The following is an 18,506-nucleotide window of genomic DNA, read 5'->3' on the forward strand; positions in this document are numbered from 1 at the left end:
TAAACCACAACGATTGGCACATACTTAAACTGAATAACCGCACGATAGCCCTGCTGCGTAACTCTCATCCTTCCCCATTCTCTCCCCTTCCCACATTTGTCACATCCACTTGTATCGTCATGTCTACAATTTAGGTGATGAGGACTTTCAGGCACGGTCGATGGGCCCCATTCTCAAATAAGATCCAATACCTTTGCATTTCTCAGGAAGCTCCACAGGGCTGAATTCTGGCTAGAAATGGCCAGCTGAAAATTCCCCTGTCACAGGGAAACTTCTTGCTGATGGAAAGCCACTGTAACCAGCTCTGGCATCACTTACCTCCCCCTTCTTAGGGGACAGGGAAGATTATGGTGGAGCAGAACTCTGCTGTGCCTAATCTCCACTGGCAAACGGTCCATTGCGTACCCTGCATCAGTGGCATTAAGTAGAAAAGCCTCTCAGCTGGGGCTGGCTCTCTGAATTGGGAAGTTTTAACCAACTCCCTGACATAGTCCTGACACTGAGCAGAACTCAGCTGCAGGATTTGGCCTTGTTCCTCTTTTGCGTATTTGACTTTGCAACCTTAATAACATTCTTTTAATGTAGGCCTTTTTGTATGTGATTAAAATTAACATTGATACAAATAACATTCTAGCGAAGCCTTTCTAAGTTTGCAAAGTGTTACTTTTTTTCAACCCCAAATGGGCAGTTCAAAACCCTTGATGGAGATATTTTGTTCAACAAAATATATTTTGGATATTTTTGTGCTAGAATTCAGTCTTTTAACAAGGCGCACTAAATTTTAAATGTTGGAGTCAAAACACTTTTGCTACCTACTGTTTATAAACCAGTAAGGGCTCTGGTGTTCTGTGATTCTGATGGATAGTTCCTAGAATGGCAGTGCCACATAGAAAGCTGGCATGACTGGGAACAAGATCAAACTAGAGCTATGCTCAGCATTCATAATGAAATCTGAAACCAGGCAAGTTCATTATGAATCCAAAACTCAGGCCAGATTTATTGAAAGGCTCACAAAACCTTTGAGCAAAACTGGTGCCTAGGAGCAATTCATAGAACCACATGGAGGGGAAAAAAATGCAAAACTTACTGACTTAATCTGAATTTCACTTTGAGTTTTGGAGGCTTGTTTGAATGTGAAACACACATTGAAACTCATGGTGTGAACCCATGTGAACATTAAAAAAAAAAAAAAAAAAATGGAACACCCAGAGTGGGGTAAGTAGCTGGATTCTATTATGATTACTCATATCTCCACTGCACTTATAAAGAGGGAGGCTTCACTTTCCCTGCTACAGAGGGAAGGCAGCTGCCATTTTGGTTCATAGTGACACAGACTGTATTCTCTTATGGTGGCTTGCTACCATGCTTTCTTCTGCCATCCACTTGCTGTGGCATGAAGGGCATTCTGATGGAAGGGGTGTGTGTGTGTGTGTGTGTGTGTGTGTGTGTGTGTGTGTGTGTGTGTGTGTGTGTGTGTTGCTCATGATCCACTGAAAGTCCTCCCCCACCCCCAACCTGTGTAAACTGTGACTGTTAAATTTCTCTCAGCTCTACTCAAAGGCCTACACTATCTCAGCCCTTACCTGGCAATGCAGGGCTGCTCCTTTACTTCCCGTCTCAAATTGTGACTTCAGCCATGGGGAATAGTTATGGGGCTACTCTCCTGCTACTCCCCCCTGTGAGCTAGTGGCCAGGAAGGGCATGGGAATAAACCTGATTCCGTCCTACGGGTCGGTTAGAATAGCTGTCTGGGCATAGGGAAACTGCTCGGGGGGGAAGGGAGAAGTAGTTTGCTTCTTCCCAGAGAGCAAGTGGGAAGCAGGGGAGGAATTGTCTTTCTGCAGCTCTGGTGCAGTTGTATATCCTTTGTTACTTAGGGCAGACTGCAAAGTTACAGTCTAGCCCTGGCAGTTTGGATAATCTACCTGGGTTGAAGAGGCATAGGTCATGCAAACCTCATTCCCCTTTAAAGGATCTTTGTTAAAAGGCTAAGCCAATGTAGAGTGGTGGTTCCTTCATTGCCTGCCATGTCAATAATTTTCTTAATTTCCACAATTTTCTTTCTATGTTAATGTACTCTGCACTAGAACTAGTTTCACATTGGCTTCTTTGAAAAAGACTAAGAGAGGAAAAAGCATTGCCTTTCATTTTATACTTGGTGAAAAGCTACACACAAACCACTTCTTTTCTCCCTCACATCAACAGGGAGATTAACTGTCCATAACAACTCCATCCAAAATAATAACAACAATAAAGGACAAGGAGTTGTGATCTCTGTAGAACAAGCTCTGTGGCCAAGACTTTATCATTTTGAGTCAAGGACTGTAAGCAGATTGCTTAACATATGAGAGACTTCTCTCCAGCTGCCTTTAATTATTTTTCATATTTATTTATGGATTGATTGGGTATTTAGAAAAAATTGGGGTCTGCAGTGTCTGATTTGATTCAGTCACACTTCTGTGCCTTTGTACTGCTCTGTATTCTATAATTTTGCCATCAGGGATACATATATATATATATATATATATATATATATATATATATAATCTCCCTGATGGAAAATTTGTTTATATTTTTATAGCCTGTATTCTACATTCTGCATTCTTGGTGGTGGGGGAATTATGGTCTGTGGAGGATGAATGCACTTTTCTAACCAGAACAGCTGGTAATTCCTAGTGACTGGTGTTTGTTTTAAAGTCACATGGTTGTCAGGGGGTCCAGCCTATATAAGTAAATTTACTATTTAACTCTATAAGAGCTCAGTGTCAGCACATGTTCACACAAGAAGTCTATTCTTCCTCCAAGTTACACTGCGAGAAAGGGGAAGTCTCTAGTCAAACTGAAAATCTCTGTCTAAAGAGAGAATGAATGTTTGGTGCTACCATTGGTGTTTCTTTCTAGAGCAGTTGTTGAAAGAAGTGCTAAGGAGAGGTGATCATTTTTAGGACATGTCAGACACAACTAGGACTGCATTCAGGGGCCAATCTTGTCCATTAATCGTTGTCAGTCAGTGGAAAGGTTTCGTGTTCATCAAAAGGAGATACATTTGGCTATGTTGCATCAAAATTGTTGCTGACACAGTTTTTAAAATGGTTGCTCTTTACAAAAAGGAGAAACTTTTTCCTTTCAAGAGACAAAGAAGTGTACCACATGGCGAACAGGTTTACCTAAAAAGGAACGTCACAGGATACTTTCAAAGTTTTGCCTAAACTTTGCCTCCCCAAATACTCCAAATCTGGAAAGATGTTAAAAAGCAATAGAAAGCTTTGAACTAATCTAATATTCATTCTATTACCTGAATACTTGTCTTTCTCCCAGTGTTTAGTCCCATTGCTTGTCAGTATATATCTTGTTCTCACATACTATCATTATTATTGTGCTTTTGCTATTGTGTTTGGAAAAAGAGCATGACAGCAGTGTCAGTATATTGTATGTAAAATACAAACCAGGGTAGTGGTTTGTATTTTACAAACATCTTTTTATCCTGTGAAATTAGTGTAAATTAGTCTGAGATGCTATCCTAAAAAAAAAAAAAAAAAAAGTCCAATTCGGTATTTTTTGGTGGGTTTTAAAATATAGACCACATTTAAGGGTTTTTTCCCCATCTATTTCTTTGAAATCGGTTCAGATTTTCATACTTATAAATCGGAATTCCAGTCAAAGACAACACCAAGCAAAAAAGAGACAAAGAGAATTGCTCATCAAAGTCAAGGATAGAGAAGAAGCATAATTTTCCCTGGCTTATATCTCTACAACCTCTCCACACCTTTCTCCAGACCATTCCCCTCAAGAATTAAATGATGGATAACAAAACAGGACTGACACCTGTAGTTTGATTCTGCTCTCATATACACTGGTTTATATCTGGAGTAACTGCACTGCAGTGTAAGGAGCTGCACCAATAGGAAAATGAGACACGAGCCCTGTCATTTTAATAGGATTCTAGTTTAAACACCCTCTTCATGCAAATTGAGAGCATAGAAAGAGAATTCTAAAAGTGCAGATAATGAACTAAGATCCCTCCTTTTTTTTAATTACCTATGAAATATATTTTTTTCTTTTGTTGGATATAATAGTGGGCTTGTTTGAAATTTATTTACAATGGGCCAAATCTTGCTCGGCTTAGTGGCGTACCGAGGAGTGGGGGCCAGGCTGGCCCTTCATAATGCACAGGAGGTGGATGCAGGAGGCTCTGAGGGGCGCCCCTCAGCACCTCCCCTCCCGTGTGTCATGAAGAGCTGGCCCGACACCCCTCCGTGGCTGGGGGGGGTGAGGCCGCTCCCATCTGAGCCGATGCCAGGCTGCGGGGCTTCAGGGGGAGAAGCGGGTGCCATGTGGTGGGTATGTATGGGGAGGGGTGGAGTCAAGCCTGTATTTGTGCCCCCTAATGCCTCACCCCCCCCCCCCCTGCAGGTACAGAGCCCTTCTCTCCGGGGCAGCTGGGGGGCAGCGCTGGGAACCCTCCTGCCCTGTGTGTGGAGGGGCACGTGAGGCCTGGGGGGCCCAAATGTAGGCTTGGCCCCCGGGCGCCAGAGACTCTCAGTACACCACTGGCTTGCCTTACTCATGCAAGTTTTCTTGCTGAAGTCAGTGGGGTTATTTGCCTGGGTAAGGTGATCAGGAATTACACCAGTATGTCCCCAGTTTAATTTGATAAAGTTCACATGTTCATAACAAGATCATTTAACGTGATATAGTTATAAAAAACCTACATTTAAAGACAACGCAGTCTGGTACCAATAGTCAATATGGCTGTCACTCTCACAGAGCAGTTGTATCAAATCAAGAATGGTTTACATCTTTTCCACCGTTGCCATAAATGGGAACTACCAGTGAAATCTTGCTATGACTCTGGCTCTCATTGAGCACGAATTGTTTTAAGCACAGTATTTTGAAAATGCAACCATGTAAATTGACCAAGCTATTCAGCTTTGATAGCAAGTGCACTTTGACAAAACCTCCTTTTACCTGGATCAAGTTAATTTTCCATACAGATGGTTGATCTTAAAAGCGCTACAGGTTCCTGCATGAGCTACAAGGGCACAACAGTAATCTCCGATTTCATAGTTGTTTATAGTATGGCTAATATCAGGTCCTTTAGCCAGCACAGCACATAAGTTCGAAACTCAGAGGACTAGAAAATTACTTTACCTGATTAGCTTTCAACCGGGATGTCTGAAAACATCAAGCAAGAATTTGTCTGCCTTTCAAACTTGTTTCCAGTTATGCAAAATGGCCTCCTTGTTGCCTGGCGTATACTGCTCCTGACACCAAAGAGCTAAATTCATCTCTCAAATTCCTAACGTTCTCTTCAGACTGGAAGGCATTACTGGGAACTCCTTGTTAAAATCTTGTCACCAAGGGAAAGGGCAAGTCAAGATGATCCCTCTTCTGTTGATGGAGTTCTTCCCCTGCTCTGGTTACTGCTAAACCATTCCTGCCAGAGGTAACTTATCCTTGGGGACCATAAAAATACTTCAAAAGAGCTGCATTCTTTTGCCTTTTGGAATGGTCTCGACTGCACCAGTAGACAGGTATTTTTCCAAACAGATTCCTGGAAAAGGATATCCTGCTCCCACCCACAAAGTCTTCACTCTCCACCCCCCAATCTTCAAATGACACAAGTGGAACTCTGTGGTGTACTATCCGTTTAAGGCTATACTGGGCCTTTGCCCCAAGGAAGGAGCAGAACAGTCTTCTGCTGCCCTAGGTGCAGCCTGGGAATGAGACAAGGACTCACAGTCACAGCCTGTTCCTGGTTCCTCACCACCCGCTCTGGGAGGAAACAATCCATGCCAGTCCTATACATGGTACAGATTACTGTCCCCGGCACAGTGGCACAACAATGCCAGCACGCTCAATCCCTGACTAACTGCATGGGCATAGGGGGAGCAGTAGCGACCCCCAATCACGTGCTGCTCCTCACAATATGGGGGTCTTCAACGAGTCACAATTTGGTCCATACTCAATATGATTTTCTGGAATGATACAGAAACATGCAGCAAAGTGTCTTCAGGTTTTGTTTTTGTTTTTAATCCCCAATGACATTGGCTCCTTCCTTGGTTACAGGCATGAAAAAGCCCTTTTGTTTAAATGGGAATACTAATGAATAGATTACCCACTCTCTCATCCTCCTTCTCTTCTGTGTACGCCACTCAGGGGCACAGAGCTTATTGAATGCTATGGTGGAAAATATCATGGGATTCCCTTGTCAACACATTGCCAGCACTCTGGGATTCCATTGGGAGTGCAGCTGTGCGTAGAGTTGGGAGAACAATGTGCTGATACTGAATCCCACCAGGCTGATTTGAAAGGAGGATTTTGCCCAGAACGACGATGTTCATTCCAGTTTTCATATTATCGTTTCATTGCTTGTTTTGTTACTGAATGACTCTTTGGAAATAGAGTGCTTACCCCTTTACAGAGGGGATTGTACATCATTCTTAGTGTAGCAAAGCAATGCGATACTTAGGTATCAAATGCATATATTTGCCATAACTGATTTACTTCCTAGACATGGTATATTGGTTACTAATGGAGACTAAAGGATGCCAGGCCTAAAATTAGACCTACCTTTTTTGTGGGCATGATTATGAATGCCACTCTCTCCCTCTGCTTTGCCTTCCTGCTCTATTCTTGCACTATTGAAATTACTCCATTTTTCTGACAGTAGGATTCTTGTAAGCCAGGAGTTTGTGCACTGTACTTCCAAAGGGACCCAGTGCTCTGACTCTCTTGGTTATTAGATTTCTCAGCTGAGAAACTAGGATTTTCTTTGGCTGTTATCTGCCTGTACAGGTAGCTGAGAGAGTGTTTTTTTTTTTTTTTTTTCCCCCAAGCTTAAGGGAAAAATGCAAATACAGATGCTGTATGTTACATCTAGTATCTGTTACATCCTGTAAATCTTGACGATGTTACTTTCAACTGGGTAACGTATTCTCCAGCATCTTCAACAGTTTACAGCAGGTGATGCTGCATTATCCATTCCATAATATTCATAGATTGAATTCATATTAACAGGCCAAGCACTGAGAAAATTCCAACAACAAAAAGTTTACACAACGTAAAACAAATATCCAGTGTTGTGGTTATTCAGTGGTTATTCTGTGTATTTATTTTTCCTTCCCTTTGGAAAAAGAGCCAGTGAATCTGATTTTAAAGCCAAGACATTAACGTACTTCTTTTTCTGATAGTTTGCAACTGATACTTTGATATTCATTCCATCAGTGCAGCCAGGTCAATTGCTTTTGGCACAAAGGCATAAACTTCAGTGCCTCTGCCTGAGAACTGCTGTTTTTGTAGCAATCAGCGGGACTACTGTCTAGTCCATTTCCAAAACATCCTGATGGAAAACAAAGAGCAGATTTAGTAAAACAGACAAGATTTCTTGGATCATATTCAACAATTTGAGGTAGGTGCTTTCCATTGTATAGGTTTTTAGCAGAAAAATGATGATAATACCAGCTGCTGTTCACAATAGGTGACATTCTGTCTGGTGCAAAGGCTTAGCAGTGGGACCAGAAGAGCATAGGTCTGTGTGAGCCCTCTGCACATAGGTAAACTTCATCCGCTGACCTGCTTCTCTGAAGTGCTTTCCTTTTAATTTATCTGCTAAAACCTCAGCTATAATGTCTGCTACTTAAGCTGATGGAAACACACTGATTACATTTCCTGACCAGTGATCAGCAGTGGAATACATCATGTAATCAATTATAATTAAAGTGATCATTACAAAAATGAATAGGAATGGGAGAACCCACAATGATTTGGGTGCTTTTTCAGCTTTTCCTTCTAGATTTTATGGCCCCTGACTCAGCAAGATTCTTAAATATGAGAGTTAGAGGGCTAGAGTACCTTACTGAACAGGGGCTAAAGAAATGTATGACAAATTTCCAACGTGTTCTTGAAAAATATTGTTTTAAAACAATTACTCAGATTTCATTTCATAAAAACTATCAAAAGGTGAAATTTTCTCTTGGCATAGGCCGGGACAGAAAAAGGCCTGTGCGCCAATTGAATATCACATAACCCCTCAAAATAATTTTAATAAGTTGTGCATATGCCTGGCTGTAGCCTTCTTCACAGGGATGAATTTCACCTTGGACTACAAAACCCTTCTCTCAATCTGAAATGGGTTAGAGAACAAGGGTCCATGGCAGGATTACCAACTGGCAAGGGAAAACATTGCTGGTCCAGGAAATGCTTAAGTGGTTTTACTGACACCATTTTACACTTTTCCCACCATCACAAGAAGGGTTTTTTTTTGTTTTGTTTGTTTTTTAAATACTTTTAATTGACAGGTAATTGTCTTGGTTTTTGATAGTTCATAAACATACCAGGTATGGGCAACACAGCTCCATTATTTTATCAGACAGGAAAATCTGGGCACTGGAGCAGGAGATCCAGAGCCGGACCTGTATTGATGCCAAATAATCAATAGCTGTGGGTTGGAATATTATGGAACCATGAGTTATTTTGATACGTCTTGATGTTTGCTAGGGGAGGATTTGTATGTTTTTCCCCCTATTACTCCATTTCATTTTCTCTCTCTCTCTCTAATCTTAAACCTAGTCTAAATTCATACCAATTGAGTTAAACTTGTGTGTGTGGACTCCCTCATCAGTTTAAATCTGGCTTTATTCGTTTAGCTATCTATATCAGTTTTAGTCTAGGCACAAGTTAAACCAGTGTAACCAATTTTAAAAATAAGAGAGTCCACACACACAAGATGTGTTCTTTTAACTGGTCCTTTCTGTCCCCTCTTTTCACATCCAGTCTCCCTCTTTTAGCAGGTCATTTACTTCCTATCTTCAAAGCTCTTTCTCTTTCTCTTAGTGGCCACATCCTCCAACAATTACTCCAACCTCCTTCTTTTGGGAATCACAACAGGAGGAAAGCAGGATTATCACCCAAACCTCAATATAAAATTCTGACTGTAACATAGATAAAAAGCTGGCCTGACTTACAATCCTCTTTTCTTTTGTTTCTCACATATCTCTTGCAATCACCTTTCCAGACATCGTCTCTTGCACTTCAGTTTATGGAATTTAAGAGACAATAACTCATTGTTAAATAAATTTGTTCTATCACTTTGCATAAATCCTATAAGCAGCCTTTCACCAGCCAGAGCATGACTTGTTTGCTTATAGACTTCAGTAGTGGAGATGTGCATGGGCTTTCCATTTTTTCTCTTGCTTGGACAGCATTGTTTGCTTAATAAAGGTCAACTATCCCAGAATTCTCTCCCAGCTCTCCTTTAAATAATATATAATAAACAAAACTATGTGAGGCTGCGCATGAAGAATATTTGTAATTAATCTTTCAAGTAATAGCCAGACATCTCCTGCCAGCTGTAATGTAGTGTGTTAGGCAGGTTTTGTGGTTTCCTCACTGGATGTTTTTTGGCTAGTAGGATGAGGTATAATGTGGTTCTACCTCTAGCTAATTTTACAGTTGGGTTGACTGATGCTCAAGAGAATTGTCAAAGGCAACCAAGTGAGGTAATGATGCTCCCTCCTGGCTCTTTGGCTTTTGCTGTAATCTCTAGGCTACATGGCCTCCTATTTCCAGCACTGTGCCTAGTTCTGCTTCTAAGTTTCTCTCTATAGTGGCCCACAGCTACAAACCTTCTCACAAAACTGTTTGATGGATGTTAAATAATCAGTTTCTATGTTCTGCTTCTGCTCTAATTTATCTGGGTTGGATACTAACTGGGTTGGATACTATGAGCCAGATTCATCTCTGATGTGAGAAAGTACAATTCCATTAGAATGTACCCTCTGCTTCTATCAGTACTATACAAAACACAGGATCATTATCTGGTGCAATGTATTTCCAATGTCTTCTTTTGCCACAACTGAGAGTAGGAATTGGACTCTAAGATATGTCCCTGACTGACAGAAGTTGCCAAAGTTTTGTCATGTGTGTTGCACATCTACTTTGTATCATGTTCAGTGGAACTGGAGTCAGAGGGCTCATGTTCCCTGGAGGGACTGTTATTGAGGGTACGCCAGGGGAACAGGAAATAGGTGGAATTAGGCTGGAAACAACTCAGCCACATGGACAGGGAAATGCACAGAGTTTAGTTCCACTTGTTTAACTAAACTTGCATTCAGCTTCACTATTTGATGATGATACATGCTTGGTGGTCTTTCTTGTATCATGAACCAATCATGTATGAAGAGTTGGCTGGAAAATCTTTCATCATTAAAGAAATAGTCCTGCTCTGCTTATTAAAGTCACATGTCCAATAACTTGAGGGAAGCAATGGAAGCCAAAATAGGGAAAGAATAGGTTAAAGAATATTTAGATAAGTTAGATGTGTTCAAGTCAGCTGCATCCTAAGGTACATAAGGAACTAGCTGAAACAGTCTTGGATCCATTAGCAGTTATCTTTGAGAACAGTTGGAGGATAGGTGAGGTCTCAGAAGACTGGAGAAGAGCAAATGTAGTACCTATCTTTAAAAAGGGGAACAAAGAGGACCCGGGAAGCTATAGACAATCAACCTAACTTTGATACCTAGAAAGATACTGGAAGAAATTATTAAACAATTGGTAACCATCTGGAAGATAATAGGCTTAAAAAGAATAGCTAGCATGGATTTGTCAAGACCAAATCATGCCAAACCAACCTAATTTCCTTCTTTCACAGGTTTACTGGCCTGATGGTTAGAGGGGAAGCAGCAAATGTGATATATCTTGGTTTTAGTAAGGCTTTTTATACAGTCCCATAGGACATTCTCATAAGCAAACTAGGGAAATGTAGTCTAAATTAAATTACTGTAAGGTGAGTGCACTACTGGTTGAAAGACCTACTGAAAGAGTAGTTATCAATGGTTTTCTCTCAAACTGGGAGGGCATAACTAGTGTGGTCCCACAGGAGTCAGTCTTGGGGCTGGTATTATTCAATACTTTCATTAATGACTTAGATAATAGAATTAGAGTTTAAAATGCCATTGACAAATTGGAGAATTTTGGTTTGAAATCTACAAGAAATTCAATAAAGACCAGCACAAAAGTACTTCACTTAGAAAGGAAAAATCAAATGCACACCTACAAAATGGGGAATAACTTGCTAGGTGGTAGTACTGCTGAGAAGGATCCGGGGGTTATAATGGATCACAAATTGAATATGAGTCAACAATGTGGTGCAACTGCGGAAAAGGTTAATATTCTGGGGTGTATTAATGGGAGTTGTATGTAAGACATCGGAGGTAATTGTCCTATCATACTTGGCACTTGCCTCCAGTATGAGGGTGTCTTTCTTGTAGTAGTTGAGTGTCAAAGACTGAACAGCATCAGCCTTTCAACCACTCAAGCACTCTCCTCAGGAGTCTACAAGTCCTACTTTGTTGTGCAGATTAACAATAAGTGCACCCAGACCCAGAGCCCCCTGGAAGAGCATTCCCCTGTAGCATCCAGCCCCCGTAACTGGACATTCACAGTAGTTACCCGGTTCACTACTGTCAAGGGAATGGTATATACAGACCAGCTTGTTTGAGCCAACTGAGAATCATCTCTAATATACCCCAGCGCTATAATCTGTTTATAGTGAAAACAAATATGTTATGTTCGTTAACAAAAGTTCAGATTTAAGAGAGAGTGAGTAAGGGTAATAAGCGTGGCAGGTAACAAATAAAACATAAGTATAGTCTTTCTAGAGATTAAAAATTAACTTAGGCAAATTAACTTAGGCTACAATCCTTATCTAAAGCAGTCTTATCTCACCTAAGCCTTTTCTGCAGTTTCAGTCCAGGTCAGTTGAGAACCTGTTTTCGTGGATGTAACTGCTGTACCCGATTACCCTCTCGAGTACAGGATAAAAGAGGGGTCTTGGTGCTGCCTTCTTATACCCTAAAGTTAATTGTCTTTGTTTCCAGAGTCAGGATGATCCCTGGGAGTTCAGATTCTGGTGAGCTCTCCCCTGTTGCTTTTTCATTCCCCCATCAACCTTTTTCTTCTGTTGACTTTACATGGAAATGGGCCTTGCTTTGAGTTGGCTTTACAATGCTTAATTTACATGGGAGACCTAGGCAGTCGTGATTCCATGACCTTTTGGGTGGCAAAAACCTTCCTGGGACACACATTCTACACATATTTTCAATATAAACATGAACCTTCTCAAATATCACCTGTATGTACATCATACAGTGAGTAGGAAGATCATTATGATGTAAGCTTCCATTAGACATGCATGACCCTTTTTGGGTAAATATTAGGAAAGCAGTATGTTAGGTGTAGTGAGTTTGTCAGGCCTGATAGCCGTTGCTGTTACAATACAGTGAACTCTTTGCTAGTTGGCACTGTGGGGTTCTCAGGGTTACAACCCTATTTTGAGAACTTAAATGAGACTTTAAAGTTGCATAGACCTTGTGCAGGCCCCCTGTACAAGGCTAATTCCCCCCCCCCCCCCCCTAAGTGAGCAACATGGGTTAATTATAAATAAACTGTAGAAGGATCTTGCAACTTTTATGCTTCATTCCCCTTTTGAGCTTGAGTTTCATCACTGACGACAAATGTTGGGTGTTATTTCCTCTTTAGTTTTGTCCTTAACAACTAAATACAGTCATTTCAGTGACATGGGTCATGACCCCTGTGTGTGTGTGTGTGTGTGTGTGTGTAATGCAGTGAAGTAGAACTTGAGAGAACTAGGTGCAATTTCCGTTGTGACTTTGGACAAGTCACTTGATCGACTCTGTTCCTTATTCTCTACCTGCATGAAGACACTACTTCCCTACCTCAGAGTGGTGTTGTGAGGATAAAATCCATTAATGATCTGAGGTACTCAACTGTTACGATGATGAGGGCCATAAAAGTACTTAGATAAGTTTATTTTAAAAAAAGGTAAGTAAGAGCTATATAAAATTTCCAGACATCTCTGGATGACGGTCAGAGCCAAGTCTGCAGCAATATAAGAAGCTTTATAAATCTAATTGTTGTTCCATTGGAAGCTGTTACAAATAAATAACTTCTTCCGTAAGTTGATCTATACTACCTAGCAGCCTGAGGGTTGAGTCATAAAATATGGGTAGTTTCCCTCTATCCTTGCCAAGATCAAAGAGATGTGAACATTAAAGACCTTTCCAAGAGCGTTTACTCACTCTGTCAGCAATAAGCAGCAATTTACTAGGAGAAGCATGAATTGCATAGACTGTGAGGCATTTGGGGCTACGTTACTTGGAATGGAAACGTGGTAATGCAGCAGAGGAATGGAGGCAGTAAGGAATTAGACGACACTAAGAGCAACAGTAACAAATATCTGACATGGCTGGTGCAAAGAGCCCTGTGTTTATTGCAGGAGCCTTTATTTAAAGGGAGCAAATGACTCAGTTTAGATGGGCCACTTCTGATTTTTAAAAGAGTCAGTGCTGTCCCCATTGACCTGTTCCTGTATGGCTTCTCTCTCTCTCGTTTGGTGGGCTCTCCTCTCTTCTCTTCTCACTGCTCCTTCCCCAGCACCAAGGGCTGGGTTGTTATTGCACATCTTGTCTGTCCCCATTCATTTCAATGGGAGTTGGATCAGGTTTTCAGCTGTACCACCCAACAGCACTTCGTGTCAGTTGTTGAAAGGAAGTGCTGCTGTCTCCAGATGGGTGATTTGGAATGGTAGGGCAGGGCAGGGCAGGAGATGAGTGACAAAGTGCTGGTATCAGGGCAAAGTGAGCTTTCTTCAATGTAACAAATAAAAAAGCCCCTTATCCCCACCATACATCCACATCTGAATTCTGGGCTTCTCCTGTGTGGATTTGGGGATGGATTCTGAACAGAGAAGTCAATGGGAGTTCAGTCTGCAGCTTAATTGGAAACAAGATTGGGCCCATAGTGAAGGGGGTCACCCTACATACCTATGAATCGTCATAAGGGTTTTCAAACTTCCCCAAGTTCTTCAACATGATGAATCTGCAAAGAGGGCCAGAGACTGGTGTGGGGGAAAGGTCCTCACCTTTTATAAAGGAATTCTTATTCGAGGGAATTCTTTTTGGGTGTTTTTTCTGGCTATAGAATAATAATGCCTAGCTTTTAGATTGACTGATGAACAGTACTATCTAGAAGTGCTTTAGAAAGGACTTCAGTATCATTATTCTCATTTTACAGATGGAGCGGAGATACTGAGGCAGGGAGATCATGGAGCAGGCCAATAGCAGAACCAACACTAGAACTGAAGTCTTCTGAAGCCAAACCCAATGCTTGCACCACTAGGCTACACTGCCTGCGCTATTAGATGCTGCCCTATATCCGCCAGGCCTTGTAAAGGAATTATTTTGAGAGTGGTGACTTAGCCGCCCAAATTTTCAAAAGCAAGAAAGGTATGGGAGGCAGGGGGGCTCAGGTTTTTTGGTGCCCAGCTTCAGATTCCTTAAAGGAACCTGAATTTCAGAAAGTGCTCAGAACCCACCCTCTGAAAGTCAGCCCTTTTAAGATGTGTAATATTGGGTTCCCAAAAATGTAGGTACCCAAATTCACTAATCACATGAAAATTTAGGCCAGATCAGACTTCTAGTAGGACAGGATGAAGGGAGCAGCTGATGCTCATTTTCATGTTTTAATAGTTCTCAAGCTTAGGAATCTATCTAATGATTTGTGGTCACACACTCTCCCTTGTTGCTACTCCCACCCCAGCTCACTGAATACTTGTCTCATAGGATAGACATGTATATTATTGGCAGATATGATCACTAGCCCAGCATATGCAGCTTAGATAGTGATCTATCAATCTTTTTATACGAGGCTTGTTCAGTGATTAAAACAACAGCCTTGCCTATACAGTGTGAGAAATGCTGCCCAAGGAAATTTAAAAATTGCATGCAGCTGCAAGTGCTAATCTCCCCCCCAGGTTTTGTGAAGACACTTGTGAGTTTCCCATTGGCAGAACTTCAGCTTTTGGAACAAAAACATTTGTGTTTTGTGAAATGAGTCAGCAGACTCTGCAGCTTGATATACATGTGGTGTTCTGCCATGTCTGTACCTGCTTCAGTGTCAGAGCAGAAATATAAACAAAACTAGACACTTTTACTTTAGGGTGGAGAGGATCTCGTCAAATCAGCTCAGAAAGGAAATGAGAACAGTAATTTTTGCTTCTTTCTTCTGTCACTAAGATGTGTGTGTGTGCATGTGGTGTGGAGGAAGAAGGAAATCATATTTTTGCAGCCCCAAACTGTGAACTTGAGAACAAAGAACATCCTCGTGACTCATAGAAATGAACCCAGAGTACACAAAGCAAAGGTTTAAACTGCAGAAGGGCCATTAATTCACTATGTGGAAAATGTAGCTGTCGTGGTCCTTGAGGGAAAAGTGGGCAAGGTCGATAATGGGAATCTGAGATCACAGATATTTTATTTTATTTTATTTAGCAAGACAAATAACAGCTATCACATTATGTACCTTATACACGAACGGATATGTCAGTGTCAGATAATGTAGCGTAGAAAAGAACACAGCATCCCAGTTGCTCTTTAGCGTATTAAAATGTGTTTACAATCTCTGTAAATTCACTGAAATCCCCCCTGTGCAAATGTCCTTTATGCTTGTTTGTTTCTGTTAATCTTGTTCTCGCCTTCTGTTTGCACTGTGTTCTAATAGTCAGAGAAAGGCATTGAAATCAGGACCCCAAGTTCCATTTCCAGCTCTGGTCATTGTGAAACCTTGGAAAAGTCACACAAACTCCTTACACTTCAGTTTCCCAATAATTAAACGTGGGGATAATTATGGGTGTCATGAGGCTATATTAATTCATGGTTGTAAAACACTGAGATAGTCAGATGAATGGTTCTGTAGAACTGCAAAAAATTATTACCTAGCTTAAGGGCTGGATCTTTAAAGATATTTAGGCACCTATTGGGATTTTCAACAGCACCTAAGCACCTAACAACGATTTGAAATCAATAAGTTTTAAGTGCCTATGTGCGTTTGAAAATCCCAGTAGGTGTCTAAATACCCTTAAAGATCTGCCCCTGAGTAGATTCCACTTTTTGAAGATGAGACGATTATCAGAATATCTGCAGCCAGCTTCTACTTCACTGTCCTGGTCCAGTGCATCTAGCTCTTTGGTGAGAGGTACTTGCCAGCTTTTGTTAGTTCAGAGGGTTCAGTCCTGCATGCAATTAAGTCCGTGGCAAAATTCCCTCTGACTTGAGTGAATGCAGGGGCAAGGCCCTGATCCTGCAAGCCCACATGTGCTTAACTGTGCTGCCATGGGTAGTCTCACTGAAGTCACTGGGTGTCTTGCCACTGATTTATTTGCAAGCAGAAGCAACCCCCCTGCACTAATAAAAGCTAGGAAGTCCTTCTAGTAGTAAAGTTAAGCATGTGCATAAGTGTTTGAAGGTTTGGGGCTCAAGTCATTAATGTACAACTCCAGAGACCCTTATTTTAACTGGGGAAAAACATTGGATTTGTTTCTTTAATACTATGATACCCTGAGAGATTTTTTAACTCCCCATGTAAGGTGGATGGCAATTCTTGTGCCTTCTAAAATAGAACGGTTGATTCCATAAAATGTCTATTAGAATTATATAAACAAATTGACAGCAAGCACAGTGTGGCTTACTGACAGCTGAGAAAGGGTCATATTGTACTAATAACATCCTGTACCTCTGTGGCAGTGATGTGGTGAGTGCACATGTACTCCTCTGCAGTCAATAACTGCTTGTCAGATTTTCACAGTGGCTGATTTTGCTGATATTTAACAAATGTGCTTTGCTGTTCCTGCTTGGTTATTTTTGTTGTTGTTGAGAAACACCCTTCGTGTGGTTCTAAGCAATTCTTAGCACTGCTAACATTTTGCCTTGCACTTTTGTAAGCACATTTTACTGGGTTTTGAAAATGTCAGACCTCTTCTTAAGCTACATTTACTTAATAGGCATATACAAGAACACTGGGTTGAATTCAGCACCTGTGCACGTTTATAAACCAGATACAAAGTTGCACAGGGTGTCAGGGACTTAGAGGATTTAAACAAACAAACAAAGAAAAAGTGTACCCAGCTTTCCAAAGCAGAAAGGTATGCAGCTGTGGAAACATGGGAGAAAGTAGGGCAGTGGTAACTTCCCAGGCATGATGGATAGGCAGCCAATCTCTGGTGTTGAAAGTTGCCTTAAATTAGGCCAAATGGATAAAGGACATGTGTAAGGACCTATAAAGGTGCAGCACATGCTAGCATACCTTGTGAACAGATGGTACCTCACCCATATCAATCACCATGGTACAGTGGGGCAGGACGTGGCATCATCTGTGTAAAGATCCTGTTGCCCTTGTCCAGCCATAAGATAGGGTGTGTGTCCATCTGTCCGTCCCCTATAGTGAGCTCACACAAGTGCAGACCTTTGGTAATCATCTCTATGGAATGGACTGATGTTCCATGCTACATGATGGGTCTAGAGACTGCTATCACAGGTTCACTATTGTCCTCTAGTTTCATATGGCTTGAACCTGCCTGTGGATGAGCCATTGTAGTCTGGAATGTGGGCAGTGACCTGGGCTATAGCCAATAGCCAACATTTTCAAATTTGAGTGTTTTTTAAAATTAGACACTTACGTAAGAGTGGGCTGATTTTCACAGAGGCTGCTCCTATTGTCTTCAGTAGGTGTAAATGGCCTTTTCAGGAGTGCGTAGGTGATCATGCTCTTCACTGGTCAGAGGTTCCCCCCCCCCCCCCCACATACACACTTTTTTTACTTTCACCCCTTTTTTCTAGTGGGGGAAAAAAGTGGGGAAAGCGTGAGTAAAAAATAAGTGAGAGAGAATGGGATTTCCCCCACAATTTAAAAAAAAATTTTTTTGTTAATTTTGTTCAAAGAATTTTGGTGAAAAATGTAATTTTCCCACAAAATGTAATTGTGGTCAAACCTCAGTCTTGACCTTCCTTTTTATTTTATTTATTTATTTATTTATTTTAAAGTTTGACCAGATATGGCTGTGAGATTTGTCCACATGAGGGGGTGATAAGGGTGGAAAAGGACTTGTGTTCCTGCTGTCTGCAGCTAGGCTGAAGTTCAGGTTCAATTTGTGTCTGGTTGAGTGTGAGAGTCTGTAGATGGTCTGATTGTGGTTTTCAGTAAAGACCTGAGATCTGATGCTCAGGCATCCTTGGCATTGGTTGGTCTGAAGCTGAGGTCACCAAAAACAATGAACCTTAGGAATTCCAGCAATTTGCAGGGCAGCAGGCTCATTTGTTCCCCTAGCGAGGCGGCAGTGTCTTCATCTGGAGATCTGTATAACACCAGGAGTCCTAGGTTCTGTTTGTCCTTAGTCTGGCAGACTCTGTAGAGTCATTCAAAAACTTGTGTGGGGAATTCTGTTCCTATGTTTGAAAGGATCAAGCCTGTTATTCGATCTCTCTCTCTCTCTCTCTCTCTCTCTCCCCCACATCCCAACTTATGTTTTTGGGGTTATTCAGGGCTTATTTTTGTGTGGTATTGTACTGAGATGTGTGAATAGACCAGCAGGGCTAGAAGTGGCATTATGCCACGTCAGTGATGCTGGCAGGGAGTCTTGTCCAAATTTGGTT

General features: G+C 41.4%; 1 long non-coding RNA gene across 1 annotated transcript in view; it reads left to right on the forward strand.

The window, feature by feature from the left end:
- LOC137160527 (uncharacterized) overlaps positions 1-18,506 on the forward strand; it is a 74,218-nt gene that overhangs the window by 35,115 nt on the left and 20,597 nt on the right. The window lies entirely within an intron of this gene.

Source organism: Emydura macquarii, unplaced genomic scaffold, assembly GCF_026122565.2.
Source record: "Emydura macquarii macquarii isolate MOO-44397 ecotype Brisbane River unplaced genomic scaffold, CSIRO-AGI_Emac_v2 contig_2205, whole genome shotgun sequence".
In the NCBI taxonomy this organism is placed as follows: Eukaryota; Metazoa; Chordata; order Testudines; family Chelidae; genus Emydura; species Emydura macquarii.